The sequence below is a fragment of the Rutidosis leptorrhynchoides genome, chromosome 8, assembly GCF_046630445.1.
Source record: "Rutidosis leptorrhynchoides isolate AG116_Rl617_1_P2 chromosome 8, CSIRO_AGI_Rlap_v1, whole genome shotgun sequence".
NCBI lineage: Eukaryota > Viridiplantae > Streptophyta > Magnoliopsida > Asterales > Asteraceae > Rutidosis > Rutidosis leptorrhynchoides.
In genome coordinates, this window is record NC_092340.1 from 93,676,878 (window position 1) to 93,697,903 (window position 21,026).

The following is a 21,026-nucleotide window of genomic DNA, read 5'->3' on the forward strand; positions in this document are numbered from 1 at the left end:
AGCGTATCTTGCGGCCTCACAAACTACCAAAAAACCTAGCTAGAACCTACACAAATAAAACGGGACTAGCAAACCAAGAACACCACCGACACACCTATAACATGAAATAATAGGAGTACCAACTACAGCCAACCCGATTTCATGCCGAACGAGGCTGATACCTTACTAGTATTATTCTCAGCCATAAACTTGGCCGTTTCATCTTCATTAGGTTCCATATCACTCATCTCATCTATTATATTTAACGCACCATCATTAAGAGCTCCAAACGAATTATGCACCTTCACTTCTTTATCCTTACTCGTCCCAGCTTGACACGTATGATTCCTTTTAGTCTATTTGGAACGATAAACAAACTTTTGTTTTTGATTTCCCACTCCAAATCCTTTGGTTTGTTGCTTATTTCCACCAATGTCCACACTCTTAGTAGTCCTTCGCTGCACGAGAATGAAACCATCGACATCAGTGTGTTGCTTATTTGTAGCAGCAATTACATTTGTTACGATAGGGACAACTTTAGGACAAGTAGCTTCCTGGTGACCAAAAACCTTACATGTCTCACACCTTTGAGGTTGCCACTCATATACAATTTTCACAGTATCCATAGATTTACCATTACCATCTAGCCTTGGTGTAGCTACCTTAATAGACTCTTTCAATGACCTATCTGCCGAAATCTCTATCATCGCTCAAGCATAATTAGGTCTTCCCCAAGCTTCAAGGCACATGGTACTCGTATATGAATCGAGCATCATTGGTCTTCCCAGTTTAGACGCCATTAAACTTAGACCTGTTTCAGTAAAACCTGTCAACGGAACATCGTACATCTTCACCCATACAGGTACGGATGTCAAATCCTCCTTTGTCAAAGAGATATTTGGGGACCACTTATACAATATGATAGGAACTGTTCGTATCATCCATGGTCCATTCTCAGGAACTCCTAGCAAACCCTGCTCAGAAGAAAATTTGAAAAAGAAAAATCCACTTGAGTTCATAATAGTCTTCTCTAGCCCATACTTTTTCCACACATTCTGGACGTAATTTTGAACAACCGGGAACGCAACTCGTTTACCAATAAAATATCCATAAAGTGTGTAACTATAACGTTCTGTTGCTTCTCTTACTGAATCCATTAGTATTTCAACATCATACTCGTCATCCTCTTTTACATTCTATTCTATAAACCGAAAATTAACTTTTGGTTTAGTTGTATCACTTACCACATGCAGATAGGATTTTTTCAGAGATGGAACAGATTGATCCACCCTTTCATCGCCATGATCATGAAAAGGAATAGACTGATCAACCTTATCATTGATCATATGATCCACCTTACTTGTAGTATGCAAATATAAACTTGGAGTGTTTTCTTTATTATCAACCATATTTTCTTTGCTAGATATTTCTGGAAAAATATACTCCAAGCCATGATTAATATTATTCATGTGACCATCATCAACTACATGATCACTAGACTTGTTATCAATGGGATTGCAAACCTGCTCGTGTTCGTTTTCTGACGAAGACGTAGTATGAACACTATGTTTATCATCCTCACTAGGATCTGCATCAACCATATCATCGTTAGGATTTACAACATCTAAACCGATCGGTAATCGAGTCAGAGGATCAATAGTTTCATGCTCCTGATTAATCGATCTATTGGACTCATCATCGCTATCATGCAATTCCTCCTCGACTCCAATAGTCTGACTTCGCAATACCCTAGTCGCCGTAGTGATCCCCGGTTTCTTCTTTTTCCCACTGGAACTATTTCCCATGATCAAGAAGAGCCTTAGATATTCTAAACAGATGACACAATATTGTTCACGAAAATATGATCAACAAAAAATCACGATCGCCCTCAGTTCAACGGGTCGACGACGGAAAAAGATGCCGAAACAGTGGGAAGAAAAGGTATAGTGGTTTCGTTAGAGTTGGATAATGAAAGTTCAGAGGGTCGTCGAAATGCGAAATCGTATATGAGGCTTTCACTTATTCGAGTGTTTATTTGGTTTTTGATTTTCGGGTTAGTTGATCAAAATCTGAAATTTGATCTAAGACTTATTGATAAAATGCTGAAAAGAATATTGGGTCTTTGATGGGTTGCTTGATTTTGGGTGTTGATGGGTTGCTTGATTTTGGGTATGGAGGTACTGTTGTAAAGCAGCATATTAAAAAAAGATAAGATGAGAATGTAAAATTAGTATAAGGGTAATTTATTCAAGTTCTATAAATTAGTGTGTATGGATCAAATTTGGATATGTGAGGATCATTACCCTAGATCAATAGATATTCATTTGTTGCTGTTTTGTTTCTATTCCTTTTATCCTTGTTTCTAGTCCTTGTCCTAGGCTCTTTCTATTTCAATTGGGTACATAGATTATACCATCAACTCATTCAGAATGAAATGAATTACAAAGTGTACAGGTCTAAAATATATAAGTTTCAAAGACAGAACAAATTTTATGAAATCTCGAATGAGACTACTCAGACTAGTAATCAATGATTGAATGATATTAGTCTGTTGTGTCTTTTGGGGTATACATGACTTGTTTGTATGGCTACTTAAGATAGCATGTATATACATGTATAGTTGCAAGTCTTGAATTAATTGGTGTTCATCCGAGTAGTAATGTAATAGCCCGAGTACAGCCCGTAGTGGATATTGTCCGCTTTGCCCCGACACACGGTGGCTCACGGTTTTGTTTCTCAGGACTCACCCTCAAAACGCGTCCACTAGAGGAGGTATCCACACCCTTTATAAGGGGTGTTTCGTTCTCCTCCCCCACCGATGTGGGATGAGTTCTCACACTCTCCCCCACTCAGGACACTGCATCCCTGCAGTGCACATCGATGCGGTCCCCAGCTCTGATACCATCTTGTAACAGCCCGAGTACAACCCGTAGTGTATATTGTCTGCTTTGCCCTGATGCACGGTGGCTCACGGTTTTGTTTCTCGGGACTCACCCTCAAAACGCGTCCACTAGAGGAGGTATCTGAAGGTATTTCGTATGCCCGAGAGACATATTAAATTAATGTGGCTAATATGTTATGATCCAAGTCGGGTCATACCCAATAACAAGCTTACCGACACCTTATATGTATTTAATCTTAACAATTGGATCGTTAAATAAATACGGGACACTTAGATTTTAGAAAATCGGGTTTCTAAAATAATATCACTTGAGTCAAGTTATTTAGATAATTTATATCTTAAGGAATTAATTATTTATAGGTTTAAATAATTACATTGTGTTATATTTTGTAAATGATTTATAAAATGTACAAGTAACTTAACAAAACAAGAGATTTATAACAAGCTTTTAAAAATTACAGATTGTTATAAAATGGTGATGGGTGGCATTTTTGTGAGACACAAGAAAACACCCATGCTCTTGTTTTGTTAATTTTAATAACACACTTCCAAAGGTGCATGTTAAACTCTTTTAACAAGGCATTGACTCAAGGATATACCAACTAGTTCAAGACATTCTCTCCATTCTTTTTTGCTGCATGCTGGCCGAAATATTTACACACAAAAGGGAGGGTTTAGTTCTTGTTTTGGTAACAATTTAGTGTCCTAAAATCCTAACTTATCAAAGGTGGTGTTGGTGCATTAAAAGCTTGGGGTATTTTCACACTTGAGGCTTCAAGTTAGAGGCTTTCATTCATCATCTTTATCATCATCTTGCTCTTTTGAAAACAGCCCTCAAACACACTTGAGGAGGTATATATCTTACTTCCTTGTTCTTATATGTAAGCATATGTTTCAAGACTTGATAACAATATGGAATTCATTCAAAATGGTTTAACATATAAACTTGTTTTTATAAACAATCATGCTTCCGCTTTCTCTAACTTCATAAAATGGTATTGTGATTATGTTGACATTAAGAACTTGTTGTTATGTTAAATTCCATCAATGGTATCTAGAGCCGAGGTCTATGAAATATGCTTCTTATACATGGTCTTTAAAACCCACCAACTTTGCATTCTATTAACATGCATGAAAGTAGAATGTAAAAATGTTCGGGTTTGGGTGGGTTTATGTTTTGGCCGATTTGTTTAGGACCCAAAATGGGTTTCGGGTTCTTCCATTTTGGTCATTTTGTTGATATATTAATGTTCACAATCAATGCCTTGACCTTATGTTTGAATGCATGCTTGTTTGGTTGATTTGTTATTCATTCATTTGGTTTGTAATAATATTTATTCAATTGGTTTGTAATATTATTTTGGTTATGTAATTTATTTTATATTTGGTATGTAAAATAGATTAGGTTGTAATTTCATTTTTTTAGAGAAAAATGTATTAGGATATATTTTGTAAAATGATGAAGATGATGACGACTTGAAAAACACAAGAAGAAGCATTTGGATGCAAGATTAAGTGGGAGATTTAAAATCTCCTACTTTGTGTTATAACCCCTTAACCGGTGGCATTTGTTTTCGGCTAAACAAATGTCTACCAAATTGGCTTGATTGTGAACATATTTGTTTTGCATGCATGGTTGTTTATTGCGTTTGTATGTTTGGTTGCTACAAGTAAATCACAAGTTAACAACAAGCAAAATGATAATTTAATTGGTTAAATTAGACATTTTTAACGACATGCAAAACGACAATTTAATTGGTTAAATTAAAAGTGGCAAAAGGACATTGATAAACGGTTATTAAGAACATGAATAGGATCACATATATAAAATGGTTTATATCAAGTAATTGTCTTAATTATAAGACATGAAAATGGTTTTTCATAAGTACCATACACTAAATGCATGTTGGTGTATGGCATAAAAGTTTTCTTAAACTAGAAATAATGAAAACTTAAAATCCCTTATTAACAAGGCAAACAAGTTAAACGCCATCCTTTTGTATGACACTTAAACATATTAGGGAACTCATAATGGGATAAAGGTCACCTAACCGTTATGAGCAAACTAATATGATTAAGGTGAATTTCGCACACTTGTGGGATAAAGGTCACCTAACCACTTGTATGTTAAATTTACACGTTTACACAAGTAGGACGACTTGATTTAGAAATCATGAACTTAGAGTCACCGAAGCATGAGGAACAAATAGGCGTTGATGGGATAAATATGCCATGCAAAAGGATTGCATGATCCCATAACTTAGAAGTTGCAAAAGGATTGCAATTGTCATATAATGACTACCTAGCTAAATCAAATGACGGGATAAAGGTCACCTAACCGAAATTTGGTTTACCGTTGGATTCTAAAATTTAATAAATATCAATTGGATTTAAAGGGTATTGATTGTTAAATTAAAATTGATACTTAAACAACTTTGTTAAATTTTGTAGATGGCCGCCAATAACAACAACATTCCAAATGCACCAATCAACTTTAACAACCTATCGTTGAGGTCAATTCTCGAAAAGGAAAAATTCAACCATAGGAATTTCATAGATTGGTTTTGCAATCTAAGAATTGTCCTCAAACTTGAGGATAGGGCGTATGTGTTGGAAGACCCCATTCCCGATCAACCCGACGAGGATCATACGGAAGGCATGGCTTATTGGGATAAGTATTGCACTGATTCGGTCCAAGTCGCTTGCCTTATGCTTGGGACTATGATGCCCGAACTCCAAAAGGACTTCGAGCATCATAGTGCATATGACATGATCACACAATTGAAGGAGATGTTCCTTCAACAAGCTCGTGTCGAGCGCTTCGAAACGGTTCGAGCGCTTCATGCATGTCGTATGGATGACTCCCAATCCGTTTCATCTTATGTCCTTAAGATGAAAAGCCTAATTGATCGAGCGAACCGTCTAAATTACAACGTGTCTAATGAATTAGCCACGGACCTTATCCTTAATTCTTTGTCAAAAAGGTTTGACACATTCGTAATGAATTACAACATGAATGGTTGGGATAAGAGCATTGGCGAATTACATGCCATGCTTAAGATGGCCGAAGCAAGCATGGGTTAAAGGGCTTCACCCGTGCTTATGATCAATGAAGGCGGGTCCAAAAACAATAACACTTCTAAGCAAAAGGTTGCTAAGAGAAAAGGACCCGCCTACCAAGGCAAGGGCAAGGGAAAGGGGAAGATGATTACCCCAACCAACAAGAACAAGAAGCAAAAGGTTGCTGGCAAAGCAAACCCCAAGGAAGATCCGTGCTTTGGTTGCGGTGAGATGGGTCACTGAAAACGCAACTGCCCGATCTACCTAAAGGATTTGAAAGAAAAGAGGGATGCAGGTCAAACCTCAGGTAATGTATATATGGTATACGTTGAGCTTAGTATTACTTCTTCTAATACATGGGTATTAGACACAGGATGTGGAACTCATATTTGAAATTCTTTGCAGGGGTTCAAAAGAAGTAAACAAGATGCGGGAACAACAAGTCTCTTCATGGGAAATGGTGCAAAGGTGCAAGTAGAGGCTCAAGGAGACTTTGTTTTAAAGCTACAAACTGGGTTGGATCTTGTTTTGAAAAATGTTTTGTATGCTCCTGATTTGACTCGAAACATTATTTCTATTTCCCATTTAAGACAATGTGGTTTTGATTTTAATTTTATTGATGATGATATCCATGTTTCTTTAGATAATGTGTTCTATTTTAAGGCTTCGCCTTTGAATGGTATTTATGAATTGGTTCATGATGACACATCATACAATAGCTCAATATACCATGCAAACACCAAGAAACTCAAAAGGGATTTGAGTGATTCCTACTTATGGCATTGTCGCCTTGGTCACATAAACAAGAACCGAATGCATACAATTTAAAAGAACGGCCTTTTGAAATCAAGTGAGCTAGACTCATTTGATGTATGTGAATCTTGTTTACAAGGCAAAATGACTAAAGCACCTTTCAAAGGGACCTATGAAAGGGCTAAAGACTTATTGGGATTAATATATTCGGATGTATGTGGACCCGTTAAGCCCATGGCTAGGAATGGTGAAAGATACTTCATTATTTTCATTGATGACTTCAGTCGTTTTGGATATGTCTACTGATAATGCTAAAAACGAACATATATTTCATAGCATTATCCCTCAAGAAAGACAAGCTTTTAGTTGCAACTGTTCTGTTTACAAGTGATGTTCGTTTAAATAATAAAAGGTGAATACAAAAGACAGATTTGACGAATTGAAGACGCAAACGACCAAAAAGCTCAAAAGTACAAAATACAATCAATGAGGTTCCAATTATTGATAAGAAACGTCTCAAAATTACAAGAGTACAAGATTCAAAAAGCAAAGTACAAGATATTAAATTGTACGCAAGGACGTTCGAAAATCCGGAACCGGGACCAGAGTCAACTCTCAACGCTCGACGCAACGGACTAAAAATTACAAGTCAACTATGCACATGAATATAATATAATATATAATTAATTCTTAAAATTAATATATATATTATATTATATTTAAAAACCGTCGGCATAAAAAAACAAAGACTTTTGAGTCTCCCCAGCTGGCCATGCGATCGCATGGCCTGGAGGAAGAAACTCCATGCGATCGCATGGTGCACAGTTCCAGCCCACATGCCTATAAAAATCGAGCTTTGGTGTAACACAAAATACATCTTTTTCTTCTCCTCATTCAACGTATAATATTTATATTTATATTATAATTTTAATTTTAATTTTAATTTATAATAATAAGGGTGTGTTAGCGAATGTTGTAAGGGTGTAAGTCGAAATTCTGTCCGTGTAACGCTACGCTATTTTTAATCATTGTAAGTTATGTTCAACCTTTTTAATTTAATGTCTCGTAGCTAAGTTATTATTATGCTTATTTAATCCGAAGTAATCATGATGTTGGGCTAAAAATATTAAAATTGGGTAATTGGGCTTTGTACCATAATTGGGGTTTGGACAAAAGAACGACACTTGTGGAAATTAGACTATGGGCTATTAATGGGCTTTATATTTGTTTAACTAAATGATAATTTTTTAATGTTAATATAAAGATTTACAATTGGGCGTCCCTATAAATAACCATATACACTCGATCGGATACGATGGACAGGGTATTTATATGTACGAATAATCGTTCATTTAACCGGACATGGGAATGGATTAATAGTCACTAGAATTATTAAAATAGGGGTGAAATTATGTACAAGGACACTTGGCATAATTGATAACAAAGTATTAAAACCTTGGGTTACACTCAGTCGACATCCTGGTGTAATTATTAAACAAAGTATTAAAATCTTGTTACAGTTTAAGTCCCCAATTAGTTGGAATATTTAACTTCGGGTATAAGGATAATTTGACGAGGACACTCGCACTTTATATTTATGACTGATGGACTGTTATGGACAAAAATCAGACGGACATATTAAATAATCCAGGACAAAGGACAATTAACCCATGGGCATAAAACTAAAATCAACACGTCAAACATCATGATTACAGAAGTTTAAATAAGCATAATTCTTTTATTTCATATTTAATTTCCTTTATTTTATATTTAATTGCACTTCTAATTATCGCACTTTTATTTTTTGTTATTGTATTTAATTGCACTTTTAATTATCGTACTTTTTAATTATTGCAAGTTTATTTTATCGCACTTTTATTTATCGCAATTTCATTATCGTTATTTATTTTATGCTTTAAATTAAGTCTTTTATTTATTTAATATTTTACATTTGGTTTTAACTGCGACTAAAGTTTTAAAATCGACAAACCGGTCATTAAACTGTAAAAAAAAACCCCTTTAAAATAATAATATTACTTATATATATATTCGTATTTTTATAAATTAAACTAATATAGCGTTAAGCTTTGATTAAAGATTTTCCCTGTGGAACGAACCGGACTTACTAAAAACTACACTACTGTACGATTAGGTACACTGCCTATAAGTGTTGTAGCAAGGTTTAAGTATATCCATTCTCTAAATAAATAAATATCTTGTGTAAAATTGTATCGTATTTAATAGTATTTCCTTGTAAAATTTAATAGTATTTTATACCCCTTAGCTTTAACATCAAGTATTTTTGGCGCCGCTACCGGGGAACTTTCTTGCTTAAAAGCCGGAAGCGCAACGCTAAAAAGAAAAAAAAAATTTATTTTTAGTTTACTTTTATTAAAATACGCTTTTGTAAAAATACGTTTTAAATATTCGAAAATATAAAAAGAAAACAAAAATATAAATATTTTTAAGAGTTTGTTAAATATTTAAGTTCTATACAAGTTTCTTTATCTTTATTTTATAAAAATATAAGTTTTATTTAATTTATATAAATATATTACATAAATATATAAAACAGATAATTCAAAACAGCAAAATAAAAAAACAAATAAATAAAAACACTCGGGCCTGCTACTGTAGCAGCCCGTAACCTGGCCCAAAACCTCAGCTCATGCGATCACATGAGCCCGAAGGCATAAACTCATGCAATCGCATGAGAGTGTCTGACACGCCAACTGTAACCCTAAAACTGCATTAATTACGGGTATTATTATTATTATTATTTAATAAACCCTAATTAGGTTTTATTATTTAATTAGTTATTAGTTTTTAGATTTAATTTATATATTTAGTTTAATTAGTTTAATTAAATTTTAAAATTAATAGTTTTATAAAATAAATAATATAAAAATAATATTTTTATAAAAATTGTACTTTTTACAACTTTTAGTATATTTTTATATTTTATTTTTTAATTGTTTTTAGCGTAATATTTGTATTTTTCGCTCGTATTTAGTTTTAATTCATAGTTTTTGCCATAGTTATTTTTATTTCTAGATTTTTAGGCTTTGCCGTAAAATCCCTTAAGTGCTTTTTCTTTAGACTAAGATATAGGTGCTTTAGAATTTTGCGACGCCTTTTTAAGTTTTAGTTCCTTTTTAAGATATTGCCATTTGGGATACAGTTTTACTTGTAAGCTTTAATATTTTTAGACGCCTTTTACCTATGTATCAATTATCATTCCAATTAGTAATCTCAATTTGCGATTATAATTTTAAGTTAGTGATAGTAATAAGGTTGGGTTAGTCAAGTATTTTTAAGTTTTATAAGTCACTCTTTTTCTTTCTTATTTTTTCGATCTTTTCTTTTTCGACCTTTTTCGACGCGCTCTTTTTCTTTCTTATTTCTCGCCATTCTAGTTTTAGGACATAGATTTTTATTCTACTTCTTATCTAAATTTTTTAAAATTATGAAAATTTATTTTAAGTGGTTAAATTGATAGACATCAAAATTTTCTGGTTCGTAGTAATAGTTGGATTTGTACGTGGACAGGGTTATTGGAGCCAAACAGTCCTCAATTATATTGAGATCAAACGAATCCTGCCCCTCTGCTGCATCTTTTGGCTATTCGAAACGTGGGCAAAATCAGAAAAGTCTATTAATTGGATAACTTATATAATTTTTTTCTTTCCTTTTAAAAACTAATAGGATATTCAGTGAATGCACCGAGCAAGACGTTCACCACCTTTTGTACGTTCACCACCTGTAACTCGATCAAGACATCTAGCAAATATTACCGCCGTTGATTTTTCTTTAGAATCGTCATCCAGTCGACCAAGTACTCCAATTCAAATTTCCGATAATCCATTTTTTGAACCCGGCCTCACAATTGAGAATCCAGAGAATATTCAGGGACGATTCATAGATCCTGAACCATTAAATTTTTCTCCGGAACCACCAATCATTCAAACAGAGATTGTTGAGGAACGAACCATTAAATCAGAATCCTCTAGTGATTCCGATTCAACAAATTCAATTATGGAGAATCTGGAACCTTTAAGTATGGAAGACCGAATGAGAGCTAAACGCACTGGCCAAGGTCACGCAATTACTCATCCAGACAATAATGCGCCAGATTATGAAATCAAAGGAAAAATTTTACACATGGTGACTAATCAATGCCAATTTAGTGGTGCGCCGAAGGAAGATCCAAACGAACATCTTCGTACCTTTAATAGGATCTGCACTCTATTTAAAATCCGAGAAGTGGAGGATGAACAGATATATCACATGTTATTTCCCTGGACTTTAAAGGGAGAAGCCAAAGATTGGTTGGAATTGTTACCTGAAGGGGCGATCGATACATGGGACGTTTTAGTTGAAAAATTTCTTAAACAATTCTTTCCGGCATCTAAAGCCGTAAGACTTCAAGGAGAAATTGTTACGTTCACACAGAAACTGAATGAAACTCTATATGAGGCGTGGACAAGATTTGGAAAGTTATTAAGAGGATGTCCGCAACATGGTTTAGACACCTGTCAAATAGTACAAATATTCTACCAAGGATGCGACATCACTACAAGAAAAGACATAGATATAGCAGCTGGTGGTTCCATTATGAAGAAAACCGAAACTGATGCTTACAAAATTATTGATGACACTGCTTCCCACTCACATGAGTGGCACCAAGAAAAAGATATCGTTAGATCATCTAAAGCAGCTAGAGCCGATTCTAGCCATGACTTAGATTCCATTTCCGCAAAGATAGATGTTGTGGAGAGACGAATGGAAAAGATGACTAAAGATATCCACTCAATACGAATTAGTTGTGAGCAGTGTGGAGGACCACATTTGACAAAAGATTGTCTCAGTATTGAATTAACAATGGAACAAAGAGAGAATATTTCATACATAAACCAAAGGCCTGGAAATAATTATCAGAATAATTATCAACCGCCAAGACCGATCTATAATCAAAATCAGAATTATAACTGAAATATTCCATACAACAACCAACAAGGTCCTAGCAATCAACAAGTATCTAACAATACTTACAACCAGCAAAGACCTAATTTTCAAAACAAACCACCACAACCCGATGATAAAAAGCCGAATTTAGAAGATATGATGACGAAGCTAGTTGAAACTCAAACGCAGTTTTTCACATCTCAAAAACAAACGAATGAACAAAATGCTCAAGCATTTAGAAATCAACAAGCTTCTATTCAAAACTTGGAACAAGAAGTAAGTAACCTAGCAAGGTTAATAGGTGAAAGAAAACCGGGAAGTCTACCTAGTGATACAAATGCAAACCCCCGGAATGAAACAGCTAAAGCCATTACCATAAGAAGTGGTACAACAATTAAACCACCTGAAATACCTGTAACTTCTGATGAAGCTATTCCTACTCCACAAGAACCACAACCTGATCAAGATAAGGAAAAAGAACCGGTAGTTGAAAAGGTTAATGAAGATAACACAGTTAAGGCTAAACCTTATGTTAAACCAAACCAACCACCACTTCCTTACCCGAGTAAAATGAAGAAAGAGAAACTTGAAGCCGAGCAATCCAAATTCTTGGATATGTTTAAACAGATAAATGTAAATCTTCCTTTCATTGATGTGATTTCAGGAATGCCTAGATATGCTAAATTCTTGAAAGATCTGATCACGAATAGAAAGAAAATGGAAGAACTCTCGGCTGTTACTATGAATGCTAATTGTTCAGCAGTGCTGTTGAATAAGATACCAGAAAAACTATCTGATCCAGGAAGTTTCACAATTCCATGTTTTCTGGGTAGTCTTAGTTCAATAGAAGCATTGGCAGACTTAGGTGCTAGTATAAATTTAATGCCGTATTCACTATACACTAAACTAGACCTCGGAGAATTGAAACCAACAAGAATAAGTATACAACTAGCCGATAGATCAATAAAATATCCTAGAGGGATAATGGAGAACATACTAGTTAAAGTTGGTACTTTAGTATTTCCAGTAGATTTTTTTGTTCTGGACATGGAAGAAGATTCTCAAGTTCCTCTCATATTAGGAAGACCATTCTTAAACACGGCTAAAGCAATGATAGACGTGTTTGGTAAGAAACTGACCCTAAGTATAGAGGATGAGAGTGTTACCTTTTCAGTTGATAGAGCAATGCAACAACCGCAATCTGCAGATGATACATGTTATTATATTCAAACTATAGATTCACATGCAGAATTGTTGGAAGAATTTCCAGAATTACAAGGAACAGGAGAATGTTATTTAGGAGAAGGAACTGAACCAATTGATGAAGCTGAAATGTTAGCTACACTAATAGCTAATGGATATGAACCAACAACAGAAGAAATTCAAATGCTAAAAGAAGAAGACATATATCGATATAAATCATCGATAGAAGAACCTCAGAAATTAGAGTTAAAGCCACTTCCAAACCATTTGGAATACGCTTATTTACATGGTGAATCTGAATTACCTGTAATAATATCGTCTTCTCTTACTGAAAATGAAAAATCTCAACTCATTTCTGTGTTGAAAGCTCATAAACCAGCCATTGCATGAAAGATTCATGATATTAAAGGAATAAGTCCTTCATATTGCACACATAAAATCCTTATGGAAGAAGGTCATAAAACGTATGTGCAACGCCAACGAAGACTAAATCCTAATATGCAAGATGTAGTTAAAAAAGAAATTATTAAACTGCTAGACGCAGGTCTAATTTATCCAATTTCTGATAGTCCATGGGTAAGCCCAGTTCAATGCGTGCCTAAGAAGGGTGGCATGACTGTCATTACAAATGAAAAAAATGAGCTTATTCCTACTAGGACTGTAACAGGATGTCGTGTATGTATTGATTATAGAAAATTAAATGACGCCACCAGAAAAGATCACTTTCCCTTACCTTTTATTGATCAAATGTTGGAAAGATTAGCCGGAAATAGTTACTATTGTTTTCTTGATGGTTTTTCCTGATATTTTCAAATTCCAATAGCACCCGAAGATCAAGAGAAAACCACATTCACGTGCCCTTATGGTACTTTTGCTTACAAACGCATGCCATTTGGACTTTGCAACGCCCCTGCAATCTTTCAAAGGTGTATGATGGCGATTTTTCACGACATGATAGAAGAATGCATGGAAGTTTTCATGGATGACTTTTCAGTCTTCGGTGATACATTTGAATCATGTCTAGCTAATCTTGAATGAATGCTGATTAGATGCGAACAATCAAATCTAGTACTTAATTGGGAGAAATGCCATTTCATGGTTAAAGAGGACATCGTTCTTGGACATAAAATTTCAAAAGAAGGAATTGAAGTGGATAGAGCTAAAGTAGATGTAATTGCTAAACTTCCATATCCCACCAATGTTAGAGGAGTTAGGAGTTTTCTAGGGCATGCCGGTTTTTACCGACGTTTCATAAAAGATTTTTCTAAAATTGCCACTCCTATGAATAAACTCCTAGAAAAGGATGCTCCATTCATCTTTTCAGATGAATGCATCAAATCTTTTAATATTCTTAAAGAGAAACTCACTAATGCGCCGATCATGATAACACCAAATTGGAATCTATCGTTTGAACTAATGTGCGATGCAAGTGATTTTGCAATGGGAGCACAAACGAACTATACAACTACTGAAAAAGAACTCCTTGCTATTGTCTTTGCTTTTGACAAATTTCGTTCATATCTCGTTCTAGCAAAAACGGTAGTCTATATCGACCATTCTGCTCTTAGATAACTATTTTCAAAACAAGATGCCAAACCAAGATTAATCCGTTGGATCTTACTCTTACAAGAGTTCGATATTGAAATCCGAGATAAAAGAGGAGCAGAAAATCTCGCCGCTGATCATCTTTCTCGTCTTGAAAATCCCGAATTAGAAGTTCTAAATGAATCGGCCATACAAGACAACTTTCTTGATGAATATCTATTGAAAATAGATTATAATGAAATTCCATGGTTTGCAGACTATGCAAACTACTTAGTATGTGGATTCCTTGAAAAAGGATTATCGTACCAAAAACGAAAGAAATTCTTCAGTGATATAAAACACTATTTCTGGGAAGATCCACATTTGTTTAAAAGTTATCCCGATGGAATAATACGCCGATGTGTATTCGGAGATGAAGCTAGTAAAATTTTAAACCATTGTCACACAGGACCAACAGGAGGGCATTATGGGCCTCAACTAACAGCAAGAAAAGTTTATGATGCTGGATTCTATTGGCCTACAATTTACAAAGACGCACACCTTCTTTGCAAATCCTGTGATGCTTGTCAAAGGACTGGAAAAATAAGTCAACGTGATGAAATGCCACAAAATGTCATTCAAGTATGCGAAGTATTTGACATTTGGGGTATTGACTTTATGGGTCCATTTCCAAAATCTCATAATAATCTCTACATTCTCGTAGCCATTGATTATGTATCTAAATGGGCGGAAGCACAAGCTCTCCCAACTAACGATGCACGAGTTGTAGTCAACTTTTTAAAACGTCTTTTTGCAAGGTTTGGAACACCGAAAGCTTTAATAAGTGATCGAGGTACTCATTTCTGTAATAATCAACTTGAGAAAGTTCTTAAAAGATATGAAGTAACTCATAAAATCTCCACCGCATATCATCCACAAACAAGTGGACAAGTTGAAAATACCAACCGAGCTTTAAAACGTATTCTAGAGAAAACCGTAGGATCAAATCCGAAGGAATGGTCCATTAAATTGGAGGATGCACTCTGGGCTTTTAGAACAGCCTACAAAACTCCAATTGGAACCACACCTTTTAAACTCGTCTACGGAAAAGCATGTCATCTTCCAGTAGAAATTGAACACAAAGCATTTTGGGCTTTGAAGACATGTAATCTTGATTTACATGAAGCTGGACGTCTACGATTAAGTCAACTAAATGAATTAGAAGAATTAAGACATGAAGCATACGAAAATTCGTTAATCTATAAAGAAAGAACGAAGAAATGGCATGATAAAAGAATCAGAAGTTCAAAAGAATTTAAAGAAGGAGACAGAGTTCTTCTTTTCAATTCACGATTCAAGCTATTTCCTGAAAAATTGAAATCAAGATGGTCTGGAGCATTCATAGTCAAAAGAGTTTTCCCATATGGAACGATAGAATTAATAAATTCAAATAGAATTGAATTTAAAGTTAATGGTCACAGAGTTAAACATTACATAGATAATCCGATGGAAGTCGACAACGAAGTTAATCACAATTTCGATACCACAGCTAACTAAGTGTGGGGAGAATCAAGTCTTTAAAGGATAATATGTATTTCTGTTAGAGTTAGATTGTCTGTTTTCGTGTAGTTCTCGAAAATGGAACCCGAATGGTGTTTCCCTAGCAGACTCTAAAGAACTAGTCTTCTCCCCCCATTCTGAATTTTTATTTTTTTTATTTTTTTACGAAATGAAGACTGCCTGTGAACTAAACCATGGTCTAATGCTACACGCTTTGATCACTAAACGTAATAATGACACACTACCGAGTGAAATAGTATCAGTAATCAGAGAAAGATTGGACGGAGTAAGAAAAGAATCCAGATGCGAAGATAATAAGTTACAATTTGGTAAAGGAAAATCAAAATCCGCAGCGAAAAGAAGAGCACGACACCTAGAAAGATGTCACAAATGCGGAAAATGGTCACATGGAGGTAAATGTTCAAATAATCAAACCTATTCAAATACCGAATTTGTTACTTTATGCAGAGACGGACCGTTCATATGTTTAGAATAAAAAACACTGAATGCTCGAGATTACGCCTATGTAGCCATGGAAAACCAATTAAACCGACTATCTTATGAATGGGATAGATCATATAACTAAGAATACTATCTCACGGGTAAGTCTGTACAGTTTTTATTTTTATTTTTATTTTTAACCTTTTGATAATAAACGCTAATTTATTCGCTATAAAGTATTAAATTGATATTAAATAAAATTAGGTTTGGCGACCGAAATTATTGATATCATACAAAAATTTATTACATCACTGCGAAATTTAACGTTTATTCTTAAGGTATAAATATCTTTAATCAATCAACCCAAAATATTTCAAAAATTCGTCATGAGTTAAATTAGGTCATGGAACCGAAATTACTTTACCGAAAAGAGGGGCGCATATTTTTGATAATATTTGATTGATTAAAGTGGGATAAAAGACCAAAAAGATTTTTAATTTTATTTTTACCATGTTTTTAAAATTAATATATAAATCTTAAATTAATATTATAAACTTTTTAAATTAATATATTTAAAATTGTAAATATTTGAACAATTGATATTTTTAAGTTTGTATGTATAAAAATAAAAATATAATATAAGTTTGGTGTGAATTTTTAATTTTTAAAAAATGTGAATTTTTAATTTTATGCATATTTTAAATTTAAGTTGTGTGAATTTAAAAACAAAAATTTACTTTATTTCGCTAAGTTAAAAATATGATTTTTAAAATTCGTCGTGAGTTGAAGACTAGGTCGTTGAACCGAAATTGCTTTACCCGAGGGAGGGACGAGAACTTTTATTATCATTATTTTTAATCTTATTGAATTAAAGTATGCCAAAAACATTAAAAAATCCAAAAATCTTTACTTTTAAAACCGCGCTTTGATTTGACAAATTTTAAAAATTTTGTCAAGGGACAGACTAGGACAACGATCCGAAACGCCCTAGCTCCTAAAGGAAAACAAAATTTTTAGAATTTTATTAATTATATGTTTTGGAAGTTATAAGGTTTTGTAAAAAAAAAAAAAAAAAAAAAAAAAAGGGGCAAAACACTGTAGCCGGGTACCCATGCGATCACATGAGAATCACCATATCCCTCCATGCGATCGCATGGAGGCAAATTCCAGGCCTGATACATACAGACAGCGAGTCTGTCTTCCTCACACCAACACACACACAAACACGAAACTCTCTCAAATCTTCACCAAATTTCATCATTTTTCCACCGTAATTCATCATTTTTCTTGCTCTAATCATGCCTAGATTCTCATTCTTCAGCAAAATGATAAAAATTACACCCCTAAACTCTATAAATTCCTAGTTTTTGTGATAAATCCAATTTTTTACCTAATGCAATTTTGTTAATTTCTAGTGTAATTAGTGTTAAATTGTTAGTATTTTATGCATGTATAACCTATATTGATGCTATTTAACATGATTTGAAGCCAAAAACTTCAAAATTTTTAGAAATCTAGGGTTTGTGTTCTTGAGCAATTTGGGGCTTTTTGATATAAACAGGTTATGGCCGATTTTCGTCATGAATTATTGCTAAATTGAGTAGTGTAACATGTTTAGATAGTTAAATGATCCAAACATTGATCCTAAACATGATTTTTGGAGATTAAAGTGGACTTTTTAAGTTCAAAATTCATGAACTTGATTAATTTGATATATTTGCCATTTGAGATTTGTTTAATTATTAGTAATGACTATTTTGACATGTTATTTGAGTTAAATGCTTATGAACTTTGTATACATTTTCATATGTGCTTATTTGAAAAGTGTAGAATTGTGAAAAATTGTGAAAATGTGTATAAGTTTTATTTTGATTTAACATGTTATAGTAATTGTTTTAAGTTGTTATTTTGCTAACACTAATGCATATTTGGATGCACAAATTTCGTGTTTAATGTGTTTTGCAGAAAGCCGATACTGGAGGTTCAGGAGCATCATCATCTAGACGACCAGTACCCGCACCAGAACCAGAACCAGAAATGCAACACGAACAAGAACCACAACAAGAACCACAACAACAGTCTGATCAGCACATACCTTATTATGATCCGGTACAGTTTATTGATGAATTCATAGTATTCCCAATGAGGCCGCCAGTAGAATTCCCAACGATTCCTGAGCACACTCTGCATCCTAATCTGAGATTTGATAGGAGATGGAGAGATTACGAGACATATCAAAGGAACAAATTCAAATTGGTAACAAAAAATGTAGAGGTGCCAAGGGTAATCGATTGGGCCCCTTTGGAAACGGTCCATCTAGCTGACCGTGTTAGACAGCTTTTAGTTCAAAGGTATGGTAGTTCTTCTTTTACAGATTGGGAACGTCTTTTCACCATTCGTAGACCTGTATATAAGGAATGGTGTGTTGAGTTGACGAGTACTGTATCACTTGATACAAATATAGTTAGAATAGATGATAGAAGATTTCTTAGGTTTATCCTTGGCGGTAGGATGTACAGAATGTCCATGCTGGACATGGCCAGGGATTTACAGATATATACTCTTGGTGAGTTGCTACTACCCGATTGTACAAACTTGATTCATTATGGTGAAAGGGTAGATAGCAACTTTGACGCTGACGCCATTTGGAGGCGTATGTCACATTTTGTTGTTTTTACATGAGCAGGAGGACACTCCTATACACATATTGACAGAGCCGAGCTTCGTATTATTCATAGATTTTTGGCTAACTCGATTACACAGAGAGGTCACAATAAAGAAAAAATTACCTTACATGATTTATTTTACCTAAAGTGTATTCGGGATCCTAGAAGCTTTCTCAATATCCCTTACTGTGTTGCTTTTTATTTATCTAAAATGGTAGAGGGAATGCAGGAAGGGAGTATAATAGGAGGAGGTATTTTTGTTACTCTCATTGGAGAGTATTTAGGTGTTGATAGGAACCAAGGGGGTCCATTACAGCTTTGTAGAGAACAGGTTGAGCCCTTAGGATTGAAAGTTTATGTGGGTGCTAAGGTATTGAAAAGTAGACGTAACCAGGTAGTACCCTATGAGGGATCTCATCCTCAGGTAGAGAGAGGCTCAGACGAGGAAATGGAGGAGGCGAAAGACATTAGGGATGTCTTTCGAGATGCTGTTCTTGACGTCCACGTTCGTATAGATGAGGAAGCAATGACGAACGCGGCCAGACATAGTATGTATGAGCAGTGGAACTCCGAGCGAGTATACGAGGATTATAGGCGACGCCAACACGATAGCTGGTTAGTTCATCAGCACCAAATCATGGGGCAGCTATCATATCAGGTACCAAATAACTATGTACCTACTCGACCTGCTCATTTTTCGCCACACAGCCCCGATATCCGACCACCCTTTAACCGGTATGACTATAACCAAGCCTATCAAAACACCTATAACCAACAATGGAACCCACCTGACGAGATGAACTGGAACCCATATCCAGACTGATTTAGTTCCATTTGGTTATTTATATGATTTTTATGTTTTTATCTTTTTACTTATTCATGTTTAAACTTATGTTATTGAATATACTTATGTAATCTTTATCATTTTTATTATTATTGTGTACTAATATTTCACATTTAGGATTTGAAAGTGGGATATTAAGTCCCATTTCAAATTTCCATGCATGTTTATATTTGTATGTATGTATATTGTAGATTGTACAAAACAGGGTAAAACAGCGCATTTTCAAAGACTGACATTAAGTTCAGTAAAAGCTACTAATTTTGACTACAAGATGACAAATAAATGTGATGTAACAACAGACGGAATGAACAAATGATATGCACCATTTATCATTCAGCAAACAAACGACAATATGTTTGGAAACTTTGGTAAAATTTAATCATTTCTACGCTAATCACCCTCAATAATTTAAATTGTTAATGATTTCTTGCAAATGAGGGCATTGCAAGATCTTAAGTGTGGGAAGGGGTTAAATTCTTTCGGATTTTTAAATTTTTTTTACTTTAAACACTTGGTTACCATTAGAAATACTAGTAAAGTAGTAGTTGTATTAGAATCTAGTGCTCTCTGATAATAAAGAACAGTCATAGTCTTATATACTGACTACCCAATTCTAGTAAAATTTTTCAAAATTTTCAATTAAATGAACTCAAAATCATGTTTATACATATTTATGAACGATAAAACTAGGTGTTAACACCGAAATTATTGTTACCTCGGAAAGGACATAAATTGAGAAACAAACCAAAATGTTAGAATTCATTTAAAATGGAATAGAGGACAATAAAAAGGAAAATAAAAGCCAAGTGTGGGAAAAATTACCAAGTTATCTTAAACATATGTCACATATTTCTGTAACAAATAATTGAAGATACTTTTGCTATGGACTAAACTAAACTGTTTTACCCGATGAAAGAAAAGAAGAGATGGATCTACACGATGAATCAATTCCATCGTTAAAAGGAAGTAAAGTCTTTCGAAAAAGACACACGCTTCTTGATTTAGGTCATGAAGTTGTCGTCCAGACCAGCTGTAGGTTGATGAAAAATCTAGAAAAGTCATCTCTAAAATCAGCAGGAAATCGACGGACCTCAGCATCAAACATGGTCGCCAAGTGGTCAGACTTATC